Raw genomic sequence first — 26,074 nt, 5'->3', positions numbered from 1 at the left:
CACCAGCCGAAAATTGCTGGGCGAGGACGTGTCGCCACTTTTGTGGATGGGAACGATCGTGGAGCCTTTCAATGAATCAGGGATGACGCCCCATTGTCTCACTTCCAGGAATATTGGATGAAATATTCTTGCCCACTCTGCCACCCTCTGTTTAAACAGAGCAGGCGGGATTCAATTCGGTCCTGGTGTGCAGCTTTATCTGACAGGTCCTCCAGAAGTTTATTTACGATAGAGGATGAATGTGAGACTCTGTTGTTTGATAAATATTCCGCATTGCTGTCAGTTGGAGCTACACTGTTCTGGTCCTAGAGAAGGGAGCCTGCTGTAAAGTTGTTGAAGTGAGTGTGCAGATAATTGGCCCAGGTTTTCTCTAATATGTGTGGTGGAATTCCCCCACGTTGCGGGTTGATAATTATGTTCACCATTTTCCAGAAGCGGCCGCTGTCATTTTGTTTTATGTTTTAAAGAAGTTTGGCCCAGGTGTCATCTTCATGGTTTTTGTTGCTGTCCCATTTCAGCTTCTTTAGATTAGTTCTTTGTTGACGCAAAGAGGAGAATAGCAAGAGGTTCCCAGGATCATGGCGCAAGGATCTTATTGAGCTGTTTATGGTTCTTTTGAGACTTTAAATTTGCATGCCTTGTGCTGCAGTAAGCCTTTTCGATTGCTCAAAAGGCAGAGTGCGCTTCATTTTTATTTGCGATGCGTGTAGTTCGCTGAGCGTCTTTGTGAAGCGTGCCCAGATTTGAATGTAATCCATATTTGTTGGATATAAAAGTATGAGATTCAATGCCGATTCTGACAGGGATTCAATGTTATTTGCCGTGAATTTAATTCTCTTGTGGTCTGACGTATAGATGGTGCCCAAGATTGAGGCAAACTGGATACCAAACGGAGCAGTTGTGGCTAAAATTATTTCTTGTGGGCGTTGATCACTATCTCCCTTGTCCCCCATTCTGAAATTAATAGGTGAAAACAACACAAGACTAGTAAAGGTATAATCCAGTATCGAGGAAGTTGTTGCAGTATAATAACTGGCTACAGGAGGAGTGTCGCCTGCAAATCTTCCGTTAAGGGCCCTAAGATTGGAGTGTTCTGGGTCCTCAAGAAGTGTTTTGTTTGTTTTATTGATTTTCCCGTGGGTGAAGACACCTTGTGTTGGTATATTGCAATGGGAAGTTTGGAATCTTGCTTCATATTCGTCTGATGATCCCAATAGGTATTGATTCAAGTCCCCCGATAAGATGATATTTGATGTTTCAGTGCTGCCTATATAAGTGATTATTTGGCCAAATAGCTTCACCAAATCTGTTGCTAAACGTTTAGGGTGGACATATGCGTTAACAATTGTTACTTCTTTTTGTGCTGCAGCCAGAGGGAGAATGAGTTTGGTTGCTAAGGCAACCTCTGTTCCTGGATCGGTTGTAGCTGCTGTAGGTGCGGCAGTTGTCGATGTATAAGTTGCCCGCCCACCAGAACAATGAACCGTTTTTCCGCCTTTTGTGGCTGGTATGGTGAAACAGTAGAACCCGTATATTTGTAACGGTTCAGTCAGCCATGTTTCCTGCAACAAGGTAACGTCGAACGTTTTGAAATATTGCAGAAAGTCATGCTCAGAAGCTTTTGAGGCTAGGCCATTGATGTTCCATGAGCAAAGGCGGAGCACACTTCCTTTTTGCTGGTTGTTGCCACTGTCCGTTTGGGAATGATGTCATTGAGTTGCTGGGAAGAGCTTTAGGGTTCTTGTAATTGGTTCCGCAAACTGACAACCCTCTCCAGGTGCGGCTATTTCACCATAAGACGCACAGATGGAACCCCGGAAGAGAGGCCTTGATTGAAGAGAGGGGCCCAGTGCCCATCTAAGGATGGAAATTATGGGCTTTGGGCGGTGACTGAGGCCAGGTCTTAGGCTAGAGTTTCGAAGAGGTGCTGGGTAGGCTGGATGTTGGTAAGAGGTGGCGTTAATTCCAGATGCATTAAAAGTGTGGTGCTCGTTTAAAACTCTTTGGGCGAGAGCAGCTGTTTTCCTCGACACCCTTGTTGCCTCAGTCACTGCTGGATTTTCCGGTACAAGAAAATCTATTGCAAGAAGATCATTTGTATTCAGACCTGCTAGAATGGGAATGGCCCTTAATAGTTTCAAGACGTTGCCCCTGTTTAATATATCTTGGTGCCCTTTTGATGTATACTAGGGTTTAAATAATGTGAGACTCGAGCTGATTGGCAGTCTTTTTGAGGCCTGCACTTGATTTGTCGATTTGCTAGCGTATAGTGGGCGCTCTTGCTGATTGGTGAGTTGTGCATCCTCCCTTTGTACCAGTAGCCACACATCTTTGGGGGGGCTGTTATTGGTCGCACTATATCTTATCTGTGTTGTTTCGCTTGGTAGTCTCAAGTCCTGAGGATTAAAGGAGCCTTGAGTTTGCTGGTCTGGAGCCTTCCATGTTTGTTTTCCTTCTCTCTGTGAAACAAGATTTTCGATGTCATGTTTTAAGCTGCTGTTTATCTGACCTTTGTTGACATATTGATTGTTGATCGTTAGCCAGATTGCATCCGTTTCAGGCGCCCTGTTTTCTTCTGTCGCTGGGTCAGAGCTAATTGAAGATTCTCTTTGTTCATCAGGCCAGATTGAGTTGTTTGATGGCTTTTGTGACGGGCATATAGGAATTACACTTGGGTTGGTGAAAGAATTTCCTCTTTGGGGAGCTGGCATTGCCTGTGGAGAGTTCCTGATGTTTGTGACCACTAGAGACCTTTCGATGTTAGAAGGCCCTGGTGATGCTGCTGTCTTTTGAAGGATGGCTGTTTGAGCCGGAACTGTGTGTTGCTTACCCCTCTCTTTGGGGTCAGGCTCAGGCACTGTTTTGGAGCACTGCTTGCCGAAGATTGAGTAGGTGACTGCTTGTTTGAGGGGAAGTGATTTTTGATTCCGTCCCTTCCGTTTCTGTTGGCGACGCTGTTTGGCATTTGCTTTGATGATGGGTAGGTCAGTTAGGACCGAATTAGAACATCCCTTTGCAGTACGTGGAGACCCCACAATATGCTGGGTACGAGAGTCACTGTCTATGAAATTCCGATTGGTTGAGCTGGCCAAGATTCCTTTCTTGCTTTCAAGGGCTGGGGGTTCTGAAGACGCCGTGCCAGCTGAAGAGCCCAAAGCGTTGATTAGTGGTGTGTTGTTCAGCTCGTTTAATACTGTTGTAAGCATTGTTGGAAGGGTCATAATTTTATCCATGATCTGACTACAGCCACATCGGAGGTGTGCCTCCGTCTGTGCTCTTCTAATTAGGCTGTTGAGGTCCCCCAGTTTTTCATCTATGCCAGCTGTGAACACTTCCAGGGTGTTTAGTATGGTGAGCTGTATGTCCATTTTGTCAGACTTATATTGGAGCGCTTCCACCGACAATTGCATGGTGTTTTCGGCCCACCCATCTCCTTTCGATCCCCAGTGTCCCTTGGGCTCTGGCGGTCAGCTGAACGATTTGAGGGTGGCTTCGTAGGCAGAATGCCTTTTTGACAGTCTGGAGAGTACGCTACCAAAATGTCCTCCCATTCTTGGGTGCACAGAAAGGATAATGCCGCCCTTCCTTCCTCCTGCTTGGACTCATTCTTGATCACTATTGGAGTCAGCATGTTGATACCAGAATGGCTAAGATCCGAGATATTGATGTTAGTAGTGACAGCAATAAGGGGTGAGGGTGCAGGTGCAGGCTTTCCCGTGAGATGCCGATGGAGGTTGCATCCTGCTCATCTCATCCGCTGAGGGGTTTGGGAGTGTTGTTTGTGGGGGTGTCAGCAGTTGTTTATTCTGATGTCTCTTTTCCATGAGCATTGTTTGATTTGTTCTTGTTGGTGTAAAAACGCTTGCTGAGTATCCCCTGCTGCTTGGGGCGGGGCGTTGCTGTTACTGTTGCTGGGTAGTTTGAGATGCCTGATGCCCGGTCTGCCAATGGTTGAATTGGCTGGGACCCTGAGTGACTCTCTGAGGGCTTCATTAGGTGTTCGGTGGTCGCCAGAAGTCTGATTTTTTTGAGCTAAATTATGTGTAGCCAGCGTAGGCGCCACTGCTTTTGTGCTGGATGAAAAAGAGTCTGCCCCGGTGCGCTTGAAGTTGAATTCCTGTTAAGGACTGAGTTAGTGTGGTCCGCTCCTGGAAGAAAGCTCGGATCAGTGGCTTGAGTGTGAATTAGGGCTGTAGTTAGCTGCGGCAAATGGAGAGCTTGGATTGGTTGGAGGGGGGAATCAAGCCCTTTGAATGCTGCATTGCTTGAATAGACCGCAGTGCCAACGTCTTTTAGAAACTTGAATTTTGTGTAGATTTTGGGCTGGGTTGGAGAGACCTTAGAGTTGAGGCGGTTCCCCTTCTTGGTCACGCGTTGTCCGTTAGATCAAACTCTATTGAGTTGAGGGAAATTTCGTCAGAGGGTTGGGCTGTAATTGGACCAGATTTACACTTCTTTCTCTTGCTCCCTGCTTGCCTGGCCTGTACGGCTCCCCGAACACGCCCTGATCTCATGTCTTGAATGTTCAATGGGCTTGGGCTCTAGCTTCTTCTCTGCTGTCTCTCCTTTCACAGTTGTTTTGTGTTGGTATGAGGTTCGCCCCCTATTTTTGGTTGTGTGTTTATCTCTTTGTCTCCTCCAGTAGCGGGTGGCTTGATGCCTTGTTTTCCTCTCTTTGTGTTTTTCTTAGGGTGAAGCGAAATTGGGGGAGAGTTTAGAGGGGGGTTAGTTTGCATCTTCCCAACCTCCAAAAAGTTGTTAGTGGTTTATTCAGGTCTGCTTTTTCGCTATATTCAATGTAATTAATGTTATGAGGTTGACTAGATTTAAGGACTTGAAGACTTGACGGTATTTTGTTTATTCTTGGCTGATTTTGGTTTTTGTTTGTATCCTACGTAGTTCAATGTGATTTGCAGGCTCCTGCCTAGTCCCACATGCTCTTTACTTTGCCGCTGGGGGGGGGGGGGGTGACAGTTTTTTGTTTGTTGTTGATTGGTTTTATTTGTTGTGTCCTATGTATTTCAATGTAATTACCAGGCTCCTGCCTATTTCCAAATGCTATTTGCTTCACCGCTGGGGGGGGAGGGGGGGGGGGAGGAAGGGCTGTTGATTTTGTTGGGCTTATTTCTGCTTTCTGCCTTACTCTGCCTTACTCTGAGATTTTCTCTGAGTGCTGTTCCTTCACCTTATTCCTTGTACTGTTCCTCTGGGTGTTGTCTTGCTCTTTGGGGCTTTTGTGCCCCTCTTTGTCTCCTCTAGCCACCTCCGGTCACCACCAGTTTCTACACCCCCTCCCTCCCTCACTGCTGCCACTTACTCACGGATGCTGCTGCTATTGTTGGTAGTATCGTAGTATTTAGGATCCGAGTGGGCAGAGAGGGCTCAGTTGAGGTGCTGAGCGAGGACAGGGAGGTGGATCAAGGGATGCTGAGGATCTTCTGTGGGCAACTACCCCCCTTTTGTTAGCGGACAACGGTTTCCAAAATCCAAAAATGCCCACAAGTCCGAGAGTTGGTAGCACAACCGCGGGGTGGCAGGGCTTTTTTTTATAGTTTGCTTTCTGTTTGGTTAGTTTTGAGTGAGGCTCTGACACTGGTGCTGGAAAACCGAGCATTTTTTAAGGCTGTTGCTGCTGTTGGAAGGCCTGTGAGTGGTGGAGGAGGGTGAGCAAGGAAGCAAGGAAGCGTGACAGTAGCGAGGGGAGGGTGGGAGCAGGGTAGTAGGTAGTAGATAGTTAATGAGCCTCACCTCTGCTCCTAACCATCAGGCCCGGACTGGCCATTGCAGGCACCGGGCAATCCCCTGTGCGCCGCAAGGGTGGGGGCTGGTTTTGAGCCCCTGGGGGGCGATTTTGTTACAGGGCCCTGTACAACAGGGACACCTAGTAACAGCCTGTGGTACAGCACTCTTTCCTTGCTTAGAGGATTGCTTTTATTACTTATGCCACTGCTGGGATATTGTTTAACAAAATTTGCTAAGCCAATAGCTAAAGGTTTCATTAATGCAAGACCTATCGTATTGCAAATGCTTATTTTTGCATGTAAGGCACCCATAAGGCAGGTCCAAGTTACCCCCATGTCCAGGGTGCAGTGTATGTAAAAGGTAGGACATGTACGTTCTGAAATACTGTATACTTCGTTTTTTGCTGTTGAAAGGCTGTCTGTCCAGTAGGCTATCATTAGAGCTGCACTGTAACATTTTAAATGTGTAAATTTCAATGATGACAAGATGGAAAAATTAGGTTTAGGCTCTCTGAACTCAGAATTTCTTAACGCACATTTTGGTAGAGGTTTTAACACCTTCGCTGATTGAGTTATTCTTCTTCTGTGCTGAGGATCAATATAAATGGGTTTGGTCATGACAAGCTCAGCTCGTCATGAGCACACGAGCACCGTGCCTCATGACGAGCTGAGCTCATCATGAGCACGGAAGGGGTTAAATTGTGTGTTGGAAAATGCCACTTTTAGAAAATGGGCATTTTCTTGCTTTACCATTCTTTGTGCCTCAGACTGTTTGGGTACTTGGTGTCTGGTTTTGGAGTGATGAGAGCTGGGGATATGCATTTGCTCTAGACAGTCTCAAGGAGGATTGAGGTGTGTTCTACCTTGAATGGGTGACTCATCGCTAAGCTGAACAGACCTGGTCAACATTTGGAGTGTTGGAAGACCTGAATAGGTTGTGTCTCCTTTGCACAATGCTGTCTTCACCCACCATAGTCATAATGGACCAGGGAGTACAGAACTGGTTTTGGACTGTGCTTAGAGATTATGAAGCATCGAGAACAATAAGAAAATGTGGTATATGTGTTGGACCTTCAACCCCAGAACCTTAGTTTACTTAAAGAAACAAGAGAACTCTGCTAAGAAGAACAGCTGAAAAGCTGTGTGCGGAGTTCCGCCTTTTTCTGTGTCAGGAGTGGTTTGGCCTGCAGTTGCTGCTTCTGTCTGTGTAATATGCTCCGGTGAAACAAGGGCCAAAGCCTTGTGTCGTAGCACAGTGGTGGCCCTGTCTCCCCAGCAAGGCCCACTATGGGAAAGACTGCATTTCCCTGCATAGTACCAAAATGGTGACTATGTGTGTCAGGATGGGCTGTTTTGGAGCACTTTACTATGCTAATCGGGCCAGAGCCCACGGACTGGGAGTTGCTGTGACCAAGTATGTCGGCGGGGTTGTCCAGAGCACTAAGAACAGCATCTTGGTCCTCCCCCAGAGAAGTGAGGAAGTTGTGGGAGCACCTATGCTCCTTAACCCTGGCGAGGGACCCAAGACAGGACTGCAGTAGCCACTCCCCATCAGCAGCTGAAAGTAAACTTACCCTGCATGAGGAGCTGCCGAAAGCCTCCGGTCTCTCCAGGAGTGTGACCATGAGTGAGAGACTCAGCATCCGCTGAGTGCAGCCATCAGGGCCTTATGTGGCCAACTTACCTGAACTGGGCTGCAGCCGATGTGAATGCCCATGAACAGGGCACACTCAGGAACCCCAAATTCTTCACACCTGCCAAAGGGGTAAGGCCGGTTTTGGGCCTGTTGGCCCGAGGGGAACTTGCTGCTTCAAGCACTGCAGCACTAGTATACTTGTTGACTTTTATTTAGAGCTATAGTGGACTCTTGAGACTGTCAGTGGGGTATTGTTGGAAAGTGGTTTATTGGATGGGATGAATATGGACTTACCACCAGTAATAAGGCCACAAGCACAAAAAAAATGTTCAGTCAATGTCTCAATAAATTAGTCCTTGACTCAGCCCTTGGTAACTGGCATTGAGCACACGGGTTATACTAAAGAGACACGTGTGTAAAGCATTTAAAAACACCAATACATTAAATGAGTTAGACACAACACACAATAAAAGCACAACACTAATTTATAAAAATAGGAAAATCCAATATAGGTAACCACAGATACAAATGTTTAAAGAAGATACACATTCTAGTGCTTAAAAATTAAAAGTGCCATCTTCGACGTCTGGTCGTACTTGACCAGGACAAAGTCAAAGTTTGAGATTGACCGCGATGGAGCATGAGATTGGATAAACTAAGCAGGAGGTCTCAGTCAAAATTTGACCTTCGCTCTTTGGAACTTCTCTCTTTAGTGTTTTTCTCATTATCACTCAAAGCTCTTCCTGAGGATGTATTTCCCACTGATGATGGTCGTGTCGCTCATTAAAAGGCCTCCGTGAAATCCTGAAAGTCTTGAGATCTGGAAATTTCAGCAGGACAAACCTGAAATCCATGCTGGGTCACAGATTGATGACGGTGGATTGACTCACTGATAACCAGCTCAAACGTAACACAAAAAAATTGAATTTCTCCCATCTCCTCCTCGACGGCTCGGACACCTTATGGAGCTTTTTACCAAAAATTCCCCAATCATCTCCAAACTTGTGAATTTTCTTCCAGAAGGTACTTTTTGAATTTCTACTTGCCCACAGCACAAATCCAATGATCTAGAAGCTCTGTGATGTTGGGCCTATGTTTTCCAGGCTGCACCTGGCCAGCCCCTTAAAAGCCCATGGATCTTTCCAACTGGGATCTTCTTGTTGGAGATCATGCCGGTAGAGCTCTTTTAACCTGTTGATTTCAGGGAGTCCACCCCTTCACTTCTTGAAGCAAGGCAAAGTCCTAAGGGATGTTGTTCCATAGTGCGCAGCAGGTGCAGTCCTTTGGGGTGCAGACCGGAGTTCCAGCACAGCTGTCCTTCCGCTTGTAGTTTCAGTCAGGGATCTGTGTTCCCATGTGGCTCTCCCATATTTATTCAGAGTTCCTGAACATCAAGCCGGGGGCCACCCCTGACCAATGGGATGCAGGGTGATACAGAGGCATGTGACCACTACTTCCAAAGTGTGGCATTATTTTTGTCCCTGAAAGCACTATACTCCCACAATCCAAAATAGATAATACTTTCTTCTGGAGGTTAAGATCTGGCTACTCTATTCCACTGGCATGGCTAAGTTTTGCTAACACCGTCCTTCCAGCCCCTCTGCTAATGTAAATATTGGCTGGCTGGGGTGCAGGATGTGGGGTGAGCCTATGCTGACCTAAGCTGTCCTTCTCCCTTTGAAGACTAGTTTGTTACCCCACCCCACCCTTCATTTTTTTGCTCTGTACATTGCAGTTCTTGTCCCACATAAATCCTTTCTCTCTAGTCAAACGCTTGGTGTGGTCACCTGTGTGCAAATGATGAGTCAAGAACACGAATAAGAAAAAAACTGTCTGAATCTGGATGTAATTTGCTCAGTTACAAATCAAATGCACTATAAAACGAACATCTTCTGTGGACTGACAAATAAAAGAATGCCTATAACCCTCCAACGTTCGTCAACATGGTATTACAAATAGATTACATGTGTGGCGGAAGATCAAGATTAAAAAATAAAGTGCCTGCACAAGAGTGGAAATAACTTACACTACATTGTGGTAAAAAAATATGTTTCTCATGGGTGCCCTATTTACACTGACTACGTGTGAAAGCAGGTCCTACAGACCAACAACGAATGCGGTATGCAAAAGCAAGCAGTGCAAAAGTAACCCGATAGTGTGGAAGGCAAAGCTTACAATGCACCTATGAAAGTGGAAACCACACAAATAAAAGATATTTAATACCATTTATCTTTTTTTTTTTAAACTCCACATTCTCCTGAAAAGCACTCTTAAAGAAATACAAAAGAAGTCCCTAAACAATGCCTTAAAATGTAGGGCTGCATATTTAGCAGCTTTATGGCTGTATGTTTAGTAGAAGTTGACCGGTGTGTTCAGGGAGGACAAACACTGGAAGTGGCTTGACGTACGCATGCCCTTGACAAATGGGGAGAAAGCACACTTGAGCGATGATGGTGCAAGCAAATGGGAAGCCATGGGTGGGCTGTAGTTCACAACAGTATATACGGCATGTTTTGGTTTGAGACAGCGCATGCACGCCATCTACAGCCAAGACCTAACAAGCATTGGCATAGCCAACAGGTCTCACTTTTGGGAACTTAAATGTGTTTAACAATACAGCCGATTAGTAGACACTCAAATCTTTCTTAAGGGAAATGCTGTTTTTAATAGCACCCAACCCAGCCAATTTTTATATGTTTTTTCCTAAATTGATGTCCCAGTTGTAATTCGTGTTATACAGAATGTGTGGCCCCTATCCATCTAATGAGTGATGATACAGAGAAGTTAAATAATACAAACCCAAAAAATGCCATTGAGTTCAGTTAAGCACAGCAGGCTCCAGGGTATATATTTATTTATGGATTTATTTTAGGGTTTTATAGAGTGCGAACCAGACCCATGATGGTATCAGAGAGCTTTACAGGAATGAAAGAAAGTAAACAAAGGCCTTAAGAAGGGGAGGATACAGTTGGGATAAAAGGGAGATACAATGTACAAAGAAGGAGGCATTTTCAATCCCAGGGAACCAGTGGGGGAAAAAAAAACAGGTGGAAAAATTTAAGACAATCACAGTGTGGGTAGGTATCTTCCAGAGAGTCCTTGGATAAGGCCGAAATAGTGGGTGGAACAGGGTCGTTGAGGTGCGTGTAATGCCCCTGTTAGGGGAGGAATTTACCCATAAGGAAAATGTTGCCCTCTTTTTTGAAGTGAGCCAGAGAAGAAAGTCTTCTGATGGCGGGCTGGAGTGAGTTCCAAATTCTTGGAGCAGCCCCAGAGAAGGCCCGATTGTAGGTCTTTTTTTCCACCAGCGTGCTGGTTGAAGCACAAGGTCTCTGGCAGACCGGGAATTTCTGGCTCCTCCGGACATCATCAGTTTCTGGGCCAGAAATGCTGGGGATTTTGAGTATAGGGCCTTGTGGGTGATGACCTCGAGGGGAAGGCATTTTAGAGTTTTCAAGTGGGGAGAGATGTGGACTGATTTCTTTGAACCTGTTAAGAGTGTGGTAGCGGCGTTGAGGCAGGCTTTCAATGGGGCCAACGAACTCTTGAGTAGACCTGAGAGTATGGAGCATCCATACTCTAGTCTGGAAATGACAAGCGCCTGGATAGCCATTTTTAGGTCCGGCGTGGCGAGGATGAGTTTCATGTTTCTTAGGTAGCTCAGGTAAAATCTGGCGGATTTGGCCATTTAATTATTATGGCCATGCATATTCAAGCTTCCGTCAAGGGTTATTCCCAGTGATTTGGCAGAGATAACAATGATAGGTGGGCAGTTTAACGCTGTGATAGTCTTGATCCATTCTTGAATGTCTGGGTTGTTTTTGTTTGAGGAGATGGGGAGAAATTCAATTTTTTTGTGTTATGTTTGAGCTGGTTAGAAGTGAGCCAATGCACAGTCAGCTTCAAGGCCTCATTCATGGAGGAAATTTCCTCAGGAGACTAGATTTTAATGTAGATCTGTGTGTCGTCGGCATACATGTGGAAGGCAATATTGGCAGTATGCAGCACCTTTGTGAGCGGTTCAAGGTAAAGGTTAAAGAGAGTTGGAGACAGGGTTAATCCTTGGGGTACTCCAAACGTGATTGGAGTGGGAGCGGCTAAGTTACCATTGATTAGGATTCTCTGTGAGCGATTCTGGAGGAAGGATCTAAACTAATTGAGAATGGCGCCATACAATCCCATCCTGAGTTTGAGGCAATCAAGGAGTGTTTTGTGGTTTACCGTATCGAAAGCCGAGAACAGGTCTAGGAGGATTAGGGGACATGTTTTGCCTTGGTCAAGGGCTTGCAAGGCATCATCGATGATGTGTAAGATGGTGGTTTCAGTATTGTGACCAGGTCTGAAACCGGACTGGAAGTCATCGAGTAGGTGGAAGCTGGTGATGTGTTGGCTCAGCTTGTTGTAAATGAATCTATGACCCTAGTGTAAATGTTCTCAATTCATGCCCTTATATAGGTATACTTTATCATATCCTTCTATAGGCATAGAAATCAGTACCATATTTGGCCTGAGCCTTGCAGCCCAAATACGGCATGGCTACTTCCACTAAGTTCCGAGAATCAACAACGATTTCTCGGAAAAACCTGCATTCAGCAGCTAGGGACTTCCCCCTGCTTGAATATTAAGTTCACCAAGTTCCTGGCGTTTTTCAAGAATTTAGCCTTTGAGTGACGTTATTAAGTCCAAACCTGCATCAAACTCGGCACCTTCAAAGTATAAATATGCCTAGGTTTGCCCAGACAGACACACAGTGGTTTGGAGCAGATCGACTATCTACTTGTCCGACTCCCTGCAGCAACAAGTGCCGAAGGAAGCCGACCCTCTAACTGATGCACTGAGAGAGACGCTGTCTTTTCTCTTGCCGAGAAATCCAGCTCCAGTGTTTCCGGCTTACCCTTGCGGGTATCTGGGAAATCGAGTCCTGAGAGAGAGATACAAGACCTACTTCATTCTAAAACCAAGGTACGGAGCTGATTAGACCTCTTATAGAATTCTTGGAATAGATTCCTGGCAGAGAACTACTAAACTTAATCTACTCCTCACTTACTTCTTCCCTCATACTAGACTTAGGTTAGGTACACCGGGGTAGGCGTTTTTTAGAAGCACCAGTTGAGTACTTTTAGTCATTATTTATTACTGTACGTATTTTATACATTTTATCCACTTTATGGCTTAGAAACCATATCATGCTTTTACAGTACTACTTTATAATACTGTTTGTATTATATGCCTTGTACTTTATAACCAGTATTACGGTTGTAGCAGTTCATTTCCAATGCTTGAGAAAGAAGACTGTTCAATAATTACTTTTATTGAAAACGCCCGTCTCTCTATTTCTCTGCATCTCTGGTGAAACGAAGCATGCACGATTGACTGAGTAAAATAGTTATCTATTGTTTCCACGACTCTAGAGATTTGATTTCTTATTCTTGGGAAACAAAGTTTTCATGTTTATGCGGTTGTCAGAAACTAATCCCTTCTTGTTTATTCGAGAAAGTTTCTAGTGACTTCTGAGCTAGCTGGCACTCACTATTAAGTTTAATATATTCGGTGGAGACCTAGTCGACTTCAGTCCTACATCTAAACTACAGTATATATTATTCCAATGCGCAGAGCCTATTGGGAATATAGGAACTACACTACACGCATTCATTTCTCAAGCACTTTCTCTAGGAGTGGGATGTTGGATATAGCTCTATAGTTGTCAGGGGATGCAGAATCCAGTGTTGTTTTTTTTAAGATAGGGACAACTTGGACGGCTTTAAGCGAGTCTGGTATCGTTCCCTGTAGGAGGGATGCATTGAATATTACAGTCCAAGAGGGGATGATACCTTGGGATGCGCTGGCTAGGCAGTTAGAGGGCAGAGGATTGTTGTAGTGATTGTTCAGGTTTAAGGAAGACAGAATTTTTGAGACATAATGTTCATTGTAAACTTTGAAGTTGGACCAGTGGGCTAGGTTTTTGGGTGAAGTCTTGGAAGGCTGCGCGGAGAAAGGAGGTGGAGCCAGTGTGGTTAGGGAGTATATTGCCAATTTAAGATCATTCCCTAGGGCAGAGATTTTGTCAAAGAAGAAGGAGGAAAATTCTTCGCAAGTTATTAGCGCTATTGGTGTTTCTTTGGATGTTTTAGCCAGTTTATTAGATTGGTGTTTGATCAGTTCGAATAGCTTGCACAGTCTACTCTTGGTGTTCTCCAGTTCTGTTCTAAAGAATTCTTTTTTTTAGTTGCGGATTTTCCTATTGTATGCGTTTCTGGGCTGAATTAGAAGATGCAGATGGGCTGCTGATGGGTGCTGTTTCCAGTTGCATTCATCTTGCCGGAGGGATCTCCTCTCATTGTTGAGGGATCCATTGAACCAGGGGTTCCTGTCATTGATCTGGGTTCTTTTTAGTTTTAGGGGAGCAAGGTCATCGAGAATGTTGGATATGGTTGTAGAATAATGATCCGTGAGGTTTTTGACTGTGATGATGTGAGGGGGTGGGAGGTAAGTCTCAGAGCGGGCAGCCAGTTTCCTGTGATCCAGGTTCTTGGTGTCTCTAACCCACTGTTTAGGAACCACTGGATGAGGTGACCATGTCTTGTGGGTGCCGGGCTGAAGGAATGTGATAGCGTGATGATCAGACAAGTTGCATGGGGCTTTGGAGATAAGCTTGACCGCTGATTCCTTGGAGATGATCCAATCAAGAGTAGTGGCTTTTGAGTGGGTTGGGAGTGAGCAGGCCTGGGTGAGGGCTTGATCGGTTAAGAAGTCTCTGATGGCGTTGACCTGCGGGTCCTTGAGGTCTTTTCAATGTAAGTTGAAATCACCAAGGAAAACATTTCATTGGAGTTAGGGGAGGCCTTGGCTGTGAGAATTTCCATGAGGTGGTCGGTGAAGGTGTCATTCATTCCTAAGGGGTGGTAGAAGATGTGCAGTCTGCACAGTTGGGTGGTATTGTTGCATATAGAATGTGCAAGGTATTCACAAGAGTCCGTAGGATTGGCCAGAAGTTCAGTAACAAGGAGGTTAGAGCGGTAGATACAGGCAACGCCTCCCCCTTTTTTGTTGGATTGTCTGTCCAGCCTTACGATGTTGTAATTAGGCGAGGCTAAGGCAGGGCGATGAAGATGCATTAAGCCAGGATTCTGTCAGGATTGCGAAATCAAATTTTTGGCACAGTAGGAGATCGGCTAAATCCGAGGCCTGCTGTACTGCTGAGCAGCAGTTAATTAAGAGGCTGGATAGTGGGGGGTCGGCGTGTGAGCCGTGACTAGGGGGGAGATGGGTACTAGCGTAAGGTTGCAATTGGTCACTCCTCAGTCACAGAGGGTAGCTGATCTGTTGGGGTTGGTTACAACCGTGCCAATAGGGAGTTTAAAGCTCAGATCTGCTGGTACGAGGTTATCAGGGCAGAATCGTAGCAAATGAGGAGGTCTGCGACTTCTTCCTTCATAGGGTCTGGAAGGATAGGCGTAACAGGAGCAGGTATGTAAGTAAGGAGGAGGGCCAGAATTTCCTCCTCTAGGAGATAGCAAAGCTGCTCGCGGGAACACAGGTGTCTCATGTATAGCGGTAATGGGTGAAGGAGGGGCACGGAGGGGGGAGGGAGTAGAGTGCTGCCAGAGCTACACGAAGGGAAGTTCAGTGAGGTGCAGGAGGTTCCCTAGGTCCAGAATGGCATTGTGGATGCCTAGGGTTAGTCCAGCAGCTCTGCAGTGGAGAGTGTCAATATCACTATAAGTGGGAGGCTCATGCGGGGAGAGGGCCGAGGGTTTGAGAGCAATTATGGGGGACAGTGCTGGTAAAATCAAACAAACGGAGGTGAAGAGGCTAAAGGAACAATTAAAGACCAGGCGTGGATATATTCCCCATTAATGATTCACAAAACATTAAAAAATACACAGGTCTAATGGGTCCAGACAACCCTAGAAAAACGAGACCTAAGTTTCAATGATTTCATAGTCAGAGGACCAACAGGGAAAATAGGTAATCTTTAAAAAAAAAGAAAATCTTAAAAGGAGGACGGATTCCCATCACTCACCAAGGTGACATGCTTCATCATCTGGGATCTCCCATTGGTTACACGTTAATGTACCCAAGGGATGCGACCTTCTGTCTACCAGAAGGGAGCTCGCAGATGTTTTCAAATATAATCTATGGAATGGAACTCTACAGGATCCAGCAGAAGTGAAAAACAGTTTTGGCGTGATGGGCGCAGTGCAAACAAGGTGGTGAAAGTGCAATTAAAATCGGATGTCACAAGAAAATGTTTTTTTAATGAGTATCTTCTGCTATCCCACCTAAAAACAGTGCAAAAGCAGTTTTAACAAAAAAACTGCAAGGATGTCAAAGCTGGGTCCACAAGTTTCAGCCAACTGGTTTCTAGATAATCCAAGGCCTTCCTCAGGACCACTCTATATTCTATTGCTACTGCGCAGTGAAAAACAAATAGTGTCTATACAAAACAAAACAAGGTTGGAATCAATACAACAAAGTAACCTGAATTTCAGGCGTGGCAATCCTCCGCAAATCCCCGGATGCTGATGGCACGTGAAAAGAAAATGTCTATGAGAAAACGTACAGCTCAGATCAAGTGTGAAAACAATGAGTCATTGTGAACATTGTATACATGTTATCATCGTCCTTATGAGTACAACTACTGCCTGGTTAAATATTTATATCATACTATGCTCACCCGTGATTCACGAGGATCGGACCTCACCTCCCCTGGCGACAGCTCAGGAATAGAGGCCCGGTCTATGGATAGAGAGGAAAAGGGCTTACAATGAAAGGCAAACGGAATGCCTATCTTCATGTCTGGCACTCAAAACCTACAATATCCTACGACCTGTGTTAGTGCAACTCTGTCTCAAACTGTAAAAGGGCCAAGCAATCTGAATAGTAAAAGGTAAAAAGTAAAAAGTAAAGTAAAATGTGCGGTTGCACAGATCTACAAGCATCATCCTTATCAAGGAAAGCACAGTCACAGCCTTGAGGCAGTAGCCCATCACCAGACAGATGTATAGATGAGTTATCTTCTCCAACTGAAAGATGGGACTCCCTCTGTTACTAAAAGTTTGGCTATCAGAAGATGCTCTTGTCTGCGCTAAATCGCAGGTCCGAGCAAAGGGTCTCAGGATGATTTTTCAGTATAGAATGCTTGAAGGATTTAGTGGTGGTTTTGGAAAGATAAGGAGCAAAGACCTCAGTGCAGGATTTGTCCTCGTATCGGTTAGGCAGCAGCGTCGGATTGGTAAGGAGGGCAATCGGTCAATGCCCGAGGGGCCTGTGGCCAATTCCAGCTGTGGGCTGTTTTTTTAGCAGTCTGGGGGCCGATGTGTACTGCTTCTGTATTGTTCAATGCTGCCAGCGGCCCAGTGGGTGCCTGAGTTGCCTTTCTGGAGGTCAATGGGCGTCCATTACCTCCCTCTTATCAATGGCAAAGGTGTCACTCCCTTTCTCTCGCTGGGCCGGCCAAATAATGTGTGCATACTGAGCGGGGCAGGGGGCCTGAGCAGAAGTGGCCTCACTTGTTTTCAGGTGTTTCACCACTGTAACCTAGTCCGTGCATTCTTTTAACCCCCCAACCCCCTTTTAAAATAACATTTCGCTGAAGCAGTGTTTTGCATGACAATATGCAAATGTGGGCCACTTTCTTTTAGCCTGCCCGGGCCGATTTTCAATAACAATCCAACCCTAGGCAGGGCCCTTCCATGCTGGAGAGAAAGGGAGTAAATCTAGGGTTGAGGAGGAGCGAACAATAAGGTGAGTCCAGGGCATATCAGAATGGGAATACTAGGTTGCTCAGGACTGTGAGCGACCCAGAGGCGAGCTAGGAGGAGTTGAGTGTGGATCGTCTCAGCGGCGATGCAGCATGCCGTGGCAGCACTGTGTGTAGTAGCCAGGCATAACTGTTGTGGCCAGGCGAGTTGAGCTCAATTGGTATAGGCTTTTAATTCCGAGGAGTCTCAACTCGTAGGTATAGGCCAACCATGGTCGAGCAGGGTGAGGTAGAGTGGAGCAGAGATGGTCCTCGAGCTGAGTGGCGGCAGCCCTGTGTGTGGTAGCTAATTATGAGCGGGAAATCCGTTACGCTCGCGGATTTTGCGGATTTTTGGGAAATCCGCAATCCGCGAATTTTGCGGATTTCCCGCAAAATCCGCAAAAAAAATCTGCGAGCGAAACGGGTTCAAATGTTGAACCCCCACTCATGCAACTATTTTACAATGGCGCCAGCAAGCTGCCAGCACCGTTGTAAAATAGTTACAAAGTTAGCTTGCACAGGAACCACTAGATAAAACGAAGCAGGTGCTGCTTTATTTTATCTAAAGTGCTTCCTGTGCAAGCTAACTTTGTAACTATTTTACAACGGCGCTGGCAGCTTGCTGGCGCCATTGTAAAATAGTTACAGGCACAGCCTTACACAGGTCACTCAAGGGACCCCTGCGCCCTTCAGGGCGATTGCATAGTAACACACACATGGTCACTCGAACTAGTTGCTCAAATTCAGTGACTCATTCATTAGCCCAAAAACAATCCTGAGCGTCTTCGAGGCTGGACAGGTGTGCCTCTTCCCAAATCTACCGTGGAAAATCAGCTGTGATGCTGGGTAGAGGGCGGCCTTTGCATGGTCGCTCGAACTAGTTGATGCTCAAAATCAGTGACTCATTAATTAGCCCAAAAACAATCAGGAGCGTCTTCGAGGCGGGACAGGTGTGCCTCTTCCCAAATCTACTGTGGAAAATCAGCTGTGATGCTGGGTAGAGGCCTTTGCATCCTTGACTTTCATGAGCGCAATCCCCGTGCTGTTCCTGTGGCCAGGAGCTTCTTTCTCTTCATATAATTGTGCTCGCACGGGTTGCTGCAAGTTCGCACGCGTTTTGTACAATTTCGCAATTTGCGAAATTGTACAAAACCCTCGCGAACTTGCAGAAACCCGTGCGAACATAAAAAAAATCTGCATATTTGCGAGAATTCGCGGATTTTGCGGATTGCGAATTTGCAAATCCGCAAAATTCGCGAACGCGAGATTCGCAAAATTCGCTCATGGTGGTAGCCAAGTGTCACTGTATCTGGAGAGTATGTGGCCAGGCGAGTTGAGCCAAATCAATTTGGGCTACTTATTATGTATTCACAAAATTGGCATTCTGTCCTTCACACACTGTCGGAACTCATGTGATACTAGATGAGCTATTTATCTCACACTTAGCACACCTGTTAAAAGAACACAGATAATTAACCCTCTCTTAATTATATTTTTAGATATGTAATGTGCTGGAAGTACATCTGCTTTTTGAACGATAGAATGGGTCTAACTTATTACAAAGCGAATGATGTTAAATGAGCTATCTTGCCAGTGAACCATCAGATCCAAGTGAAAAGTGTAATTATATGGAAACTGATATATTTGTGGCTTGCAGAATGTGTCTCTTTTTGACAGTGACCAGGAGGTAAACATGGTGGCTTTCTTCTGCTAACAGCCCTGCTCCACTACAAAGACGTTTTGTGACAGGCAGGCCTGATCACAATATACTTACTCACTCATTCACTACTTCACTTGTTTTGATTTTGTAACTTTACCCATTAATGAATAATGCTTGGGGTCTACACTCATGACAAACGAGGGAGAAGCTGCAGCCCCTGAGGTCAAAAGACCAATTTTTCGAGGGTACCTGATGGGACACTTGTTGCATGCTATGAAAGCAACCCTCCCCACAAGGGTGGGAGATGCGCAAAAAATGTCAGGCAGCAGGCAGCTATTCCTGTTATATAATCTCTTTAATGGGGGGAGCGGGTGCTGTGCGATATCACTGGAGAAGGGCGGCATACTTTTGTTAGCCGGGGTGTATTCGGAGCAGATGACAGGACGCCAGACAAAAGCATGCTTGCTCTTTCTGGTTTCCATGGAGAAACCCAGGAGCTCGAGCTGCTACTTTCAGTAAGCTGAGGTGGAGGAAACAGAGACTAAACCCCCCAAAAAATGTAATCGCTTTGGAGAGCGGATGAGGCATAACATCCAGAGCTGCCGACCTTGGAAATGGGGAATCGGGTTGGAGTCTCAACATCGCCTCTCCTCGTGCCTACAAAAAACAAGTTTTTATTTTTTGCATGGTGTATTTTGCACCAAATGAACCTAAAAATAATTAACCGCATACTGTTTCTAGCCCCTTTATCAAAACTAATCATGTGCGTTGGAATGGCCAAAAAAGTGATCCCTGTGCCAACCGAAATTCCATGACAAGGCTCAGATCCACACAGACATTTTCAGGATGTAACAGGCTTCAGTTCCCTGACAGGACGAGGGGTCAGCACGAGCTGTGCGAGAAGGAAAAATGCGAAGTCCAACAAAAACAACAGCCCATAGATTGAATACAGCATTTCTGACGAACAGCACAAGCGCTGCCGAGGCTTGACCTAAAAATGGGGGTGATCAAGGCAAAAAGGATGACTTTCTCACAGGTGTACCCTGGGTATTACCAATTTTCAATGTGTAATTACTATCACTAACGAGAGGACGGAGCGGTACAGGGTATCACCATAGAAACACCTCAATGGTATTATGTCATTGTTTGTGAATGTCGAATTTTTCTTTTCTGTGGGTAGCATTAGAAAATTAAATACTTCCACCCCCACGGTTGTGCCCGGTGGAACTGCTTGCCACATGGCCATCTGAAAGAGGTTATGACACTATTTTATATGTAGACAAAGCAGAAGTAACTCTGATATATTTGGCAGTTTACATGTTGTTATGTTTAGAAAGGTTTTGTATGTTTTGTTTTCCTCGTACATGTAGTAATATTTCATTACTGTAACTTGTCCTATTCTCAGTTTAGATTTGCATCCTTGACACAACTATGCAGGCCAGTTGATATTTAATTAGCATAATATGTTCATGACATTTTTTTACTGCACATTTATCAGTGATTTTGATGGCATTTTTTTAATGCTGATGCATGTCACCTCAGATGTAGTGGTAGCTTGAATGTATTCTTTGTAGGATGTTTATCATCACATCCTTTACTACATAGAGCATGCAACGATCCTTTTTTTAAGCAGAAGGATCTCGCTGCATACACTAAGGAAAAGTGATATTGTTGTATGATGCTGAAGCATTCACATGGCTGTACATCTGTTAGAATTATGCATTCCTTTAATTAGGAAAGCCTATAAAGGGGTATCACCAATTCCAAAAAAATGGATGACCAGAGTCGGAGGGCTCTCACGGATGCGTGTTTAGCTAGCAATGGTTTTCACATTTTGGCTACTGGTTGCACGGGATGGCACTTCAACTGCATTGGAACCTAGAAACATGTTGCTCCCTATGATTGGGTTGACTACTCATTTCTACACTGGTTTCCCTATGTATTAATCAGACCCTCCCCCGAATAGTTTGGCATAGATTTTTACATTTTGGAGCACAAAATTGGAAATTGTGCTGCATTATTGTGGCACGTTAGTCTTTATCATTCCTTTTCAGCTTTACATCAATTGAATGTATCTTAGCTGAGTATTCTGCTTTGAAACAGGGATGAAACAGGGATGTTTAAAGTATTTGAGCGTGTTTGTTTGCTATATATTTTTTGCACGTTTATGTGAAAAACACATTGGTGAAAATGTTGTCTTTTTGAGATAATTTTCCTTTCCATAGTGCAACCTCCAGGCAGAGAAAAAAAGGAAGAAAGAAAATTGTTCAAAATCCGTCAAAATGAATGAAATAAGATAAAGTGGCCATGAAGTGGCCAAATTGGTTTTATTTATACCCAAACACTTTAGCAGGGGTCTTCAAACTGTGGGGCGCGACCCCCAGGGGGGCCGTGGAGCGATGCAAAGGGGGACGCGCTTTCAGACTGACACTTCTGCCCAGGCCCCAGGGCTTTAGCCCCCCTCTTCTCCCGTCCTGTGTCTCAGCCCGGGGTGCTGCAGTGTAACTCGAGCTGCTGGGGCCTCAGCTGGGCAGTGTCTGGAGTCTTATCTCCAGCACACTAGTCAAAGTTTTTCACAGGTCTTTAAATGCTATTTACATATTTACATGCCTTTGTAAACTGGTTACAGAGGCTTAGTGATTTTTTTCCTGATTGCAGTACCCCCTGGGTCCTACTCTGCCTATTCCTTACATTTGTATTTCACATTTCCTGCTGTAGTGTGAGAATGCATTTCATGAACAGGAATATAAAGTAGGGTTGCCGAAAGTAAAATGCCTGTGTGTGTTTTTTAAAGAGCCTGCAGAGACCTCCTCTGAACACTAAATAGATTTATAAATGAAAAAGTATGTATTCATTCATTATGTGACTTTTCTGTCTTTGTTCTCTTTAATTATCAGTCATGGACTTTTCAGGCCGCCCTAGAACACAATTAAAAGTGTTTTCTATTTATATTTGCTGTTCGAAGTATACACATATAAGTGCATAAAATACAGCTTTAGGTGTCTGCTTATTTTTGTTCCAACTAAGCCATCAAAATAATCTGCTGGCAACCCTAGCCATAGGACTGGAAGTTTGTTGGAGCATCAGCACATTATTTATTTCCTCCACCCTCGATCCCCGATTAATGCCATAATAGCAATAGTTTAACTTAGATCTTAAACCCTATGCCACCGTCAATACCATGCTGAGTATTACAAGTGTCTGGGAATGCACCCTGCATTCAGACAACTCACTCCTCATTCTCGCCCTTCACTTTCACGCTCATCCTGCACTCACACTCATCACCATGCACTCACACCATTCACCTGCTCACCCTGCACTCACAGTGATTACTCAGCACTCACAATGCACTTGCGCTGTTCATCCTATACCTCACCCTGCAGTCACACAAGCACACTACTCATTCTGCACTCAAGTGACACTTCACTCACCTGTCCCCTTCACTGCTGAATATATAACTCACTCAAACAAGCCCAACAGTAATCATACATTCATTCGTCCTATTCTGAACTTGCAACCGCACCTAAATTCGTACGGCCACCTTACTCACCCTGCAGTCACTCCTCTCACCCTACTCTCACATTGTTGCATCGCTCACCGTGCACTCACATGGGCACTCTTGTCACCCACACAGTGCAGATGGTTAATGTGTCTGCTACAAAGAATATGTACCATGCAGATCACAGAAAAAAGTGTGAGTAAACTATGAGTAGTGCTATAAAAAAAATATATGTTTGTCAGAAAGGTGCTATAGAGAGATGAGGTGCTTTTTTGGTGAGTGCTAGTGAGGGAATTCCTGGAGAAGAATTAAACGGAGGTGAGGCACCAAACAATACTTTTGCACCGTGTGCAACCAGTGTTAGGGCCAGACCTGGCTGGGAGTGTTAGCCCCCCCCCCCCCCCCCCAAAGTTCTGGCCTAGTGGCTTCCCTGATTCAGCCGATTATTATTATTTACATTTGTAGTGCACTACTGTTACCAAAAGATGTCCTAGGGCTAATAACCATTTGCTGCCTGAAGGCAAACACACAGAAGGAGAAGGAGAACCAGCCAAATGGGGTAACCTACAGAGCATAGAGAAAGGTTTTTATATCTTCCTAAAGGACAATAGATTCTTGGTGGAGTGAAGTAAAGGAGGGTGCAAGTCCCATAACTGCGCGGCCAGCACCAAAACAGCGAAACAGACAACTCATGCCTTCTTGAATTAGGGAACAATAAGCAGAGTGGCACGGGCTGAGAGGAGCATACAGGTCCGACCCTTATGCTTGGTGATGTGATGATGAGAGAGGACAGCAAGGGAGTGAGAGAATTTGATTGAAGAGGTCAGGGATGAGGAGAAATGTAAATTGCAGAAGAGAAGTGTGGACACGCAAGTAGTGAGTGTGAGCCAAAGGTGAGGGCCTCTGTTAGAACAAAGGGGAGATGTGAAAGATGAATGGGGGGACTGGAGAGGTGTAAGATACAAATAGACAAAAAGTTGAATGGAGAGATGAGGTGAATGAGAAGTGGTGAAGGGCACTGGAGGTGGTGGGCCAGAGAGGCCATGAGATAAATGCGAGAGACTCTTAGAGATGAGGGCAGTGAAAAGACAGAATAGCAAGAGGTGATTAAAGGTGAAGTGAGAGGTTGAATGTGGAGAGTTCATAAGTAGTAAAAAGGGGTGAAAGAAAATGGCCTGCAAATTGATAGAGAGATCTGGGGTTGGGAGAGGAGAGAGGGATGGAAGGGAGGGGGGTGAGAGGAAAGCGGCATAGGTAAATTGCTTAACTCTGCATAAGACCGACAGGGTTTTAAGGGACCCCTGCTGCTCCCGGCCAGGGCCAGGTGAGCTTTTATTGTGGCAGCACGTATTCCTGCGGAGTGGAAGGCCCTTTACCAAGGTTGACTAGAAATCTTTCTGACGTTAATTGTTGTATTTTGGATATAAACAAGTACTGATGGGGTGAAATCTGTCCTCAGTGTTTCTGTGTGTAATAAATTAATTTAAAAATAATTAAGCATTGCTAATCCAAAATACGCGACATCACATAACATCATTTACATTTTCTTCCCACACAATTTAGTCAAGCCTTTCGCTTAATTTGGTCCTCAACTGCTTCATAATTCCAGTAGCCCTGCCTACAGGTTTAGAAATTTTTGTCAGGAGGGGGTCCTTACAACTCAAAATGTTGAAAGGGGGGTCTTTACATCCAAAAGTTTGAAGACCTCTGCTTTGGAGCCACTTTACAGAGTTTGCCAGTGAAGCACTACTTTTGCTTTCTAATTTTTCTTTCAACAGCATTGTTTCCCCCTTTTTTTGTGAGATACGTGCTGCTCTGGATACACACACTAGAGAATGCAAGCAGTGGACGGACCCATTGGCACTGTCATTGACACTGTTGTACAATGACTTTCCTAATGTGTCAGGAAGAAGCAGGCAGCTATTACGGCTGTACTGTGCCATGTAATGACATGTGGAGAAACAGCCAATAAAAGGTTACAATTTCTTTTGCTGCCTGCTGGAGACCTTTGTTGTGGCCAAAAAGAAAAATAGTGTGGTCATCACTCCAATCAGATGTATTTGCACTTATTTTGTGAATCGGAAAATGCTGGAGGGTCCGATAAATTAAATTGTGCACTTCTTGTTCCAGATCGACACAGATGCCCCCATGTTGGTCAAAGTTAAAACCCCACTCCTCCTATTTGCAAACAAAACTTTGTTGATCGTCAAGCCACAGAACTGGCTACAGAAACTTTTGACCTGCTTTATCAAGTTTTCACACGCTCGTGGCTTGGAGATCAATGCTTCCAAAACCAAACTGATGTTGTTTAATCCACACAAATGGCTTGCGGGGAGAATTGTTCTCTGGGGTTCCCCTTAAGAAGCTGAACTCTTTTACCTACCTTGGTGTGAAGTTCTCTGGAGGCATGACTTGGAATTCTCACGTGAACAATGTGTCCATAAAATTCAAGCAGATCTTGGGTGTATTACTCAAGAAATATTGCACTTCATACACCAAACCTATTACACTTGCACTCTAAATCGATGAGGCAGAGGCATTGTGCTTGGCCCTTTACAGGCCAAAACTGTGGGAGTTTCCAATTCAGAGAAACTAACTGGAGTTGAAAGTACATTTTTGAGAAATCTTGCTTTTCACCCTCCTAGTACTCTTCTGTAGCCACTGCTTAGGGACTTGGTAGAATGAGGTTTGGCGACCAAAATCAAGCTGCTTCCTTTACTGTATTGGAGGCGCCTACATACTACTTCTGAACTCACCCACTTTTGTTGCTGCCCTTAGGATGTAATCAAAGCTGACCATTTTCTTAATGTCCCTTGGCTTTTGAACTTCAAGAAGGATGCTTTACTCCCTTGGGTTGCCTGAGCTGCTAGAGCAATCAGCTGCCACCAACTGCCCATCCAAGGTCATACGTAAGCAGCACTATCGGGCAATTAAAATGGCCAATGAATCGCGGAAAGCTGCTTGTACCATGCTATCAAGTGAATGTATTGATTATAAGCCTTTTTGTGGGTAAAAGTTGTTCCGGGTCAAGATGTCTGACATATTGGACTGAATTATATTTTCAGTTTAGAGGGGGCACCATACCGTTGACGGCATTCACTTTCAAATGGGCCAGCAGGGAAGTTATTGTTTATCCAGCCTATAACTTCTTAGAGGAGAGTGCATGGAACATTAATTTTGCATGACCAGCTTATGCTTGCCTCCCCAGTATTTTTCTAGCACATATATGTAGGTTACTTTTATGTAGGTTGCTAGGTGTATGCAAACACTCTATTGCTCTTTTTATACTTAGAATAGACAGTCGCCCGGTAATCGCCATCTCTGTTGCCAAGTTTCTGGGTGCCATGTGAGTCCTTAGGAGTTGGTCCCCCCCCCCCCATCAGTAGTATGAAGATGTTTGTACTGCTGACCTGTCACAACATTGCTTTATCATTAATGTGCTCTTTCTCTTGTAAAACTATCACACTTTTTGCATATATTGCATGTTTTAGCTCTGACCTTTTTAAATAGCCGTTAAAACCAGTTTCTGGAGTGCATTTATATTTTTATGAACTGTGAATTTGGTCCTTTTCAAAATGTATTGTATTGTTTTACCTATTTGTTATGATTATTTATCTGTATGCACACTTTTATGATGCTGGTGGCCAAAATAAAGACATTTAAACTTAAATATTTACCTATGATATTCACACAAAATCGTCACAAACCACATTATGGCATAGTGTCATTTCATTTTGATGGATTCATTGTATATAAAGGGGATGCTTATATGACTTATATCTGATTAAACCTG

The 26,074-nt window shown here is 44.8% G+C and overlaps 1 protein-coding gene across 1 annotated transcript in view; it reads left to right on the top strand.

Annotated features, from left to right (window-relative positions):
* LOC147712936 (cytosolic phospholipase A2 gamma-like) overlaps positions 1–26,074 on the top strand; it is a 405,968-nt gene that overhangs the window by 49,969 nt on the left and 329,925 nt on the right. The gene's annotated exons all lie outside the window — the stretch shown is intronic.

Source organism: Lissotriton vulgaris, chromosome 5 (assembly GCF_964263255.1).
Source record: "Lissotriton vulgaris chromosome 5, aLisVul1.2, whole genome shotgun sequence".
Lineage (NCBI taxonomy): Eukaryota > Metazoa > Chordata > Amphibia > Caudata > Salamandridae > Lissotriton > Lissotriton vulgaris.
Note: the sequence above shows the minus strand (reverse complement) of the source record. Positions and strands in the feature narration are given on the sequence as shown.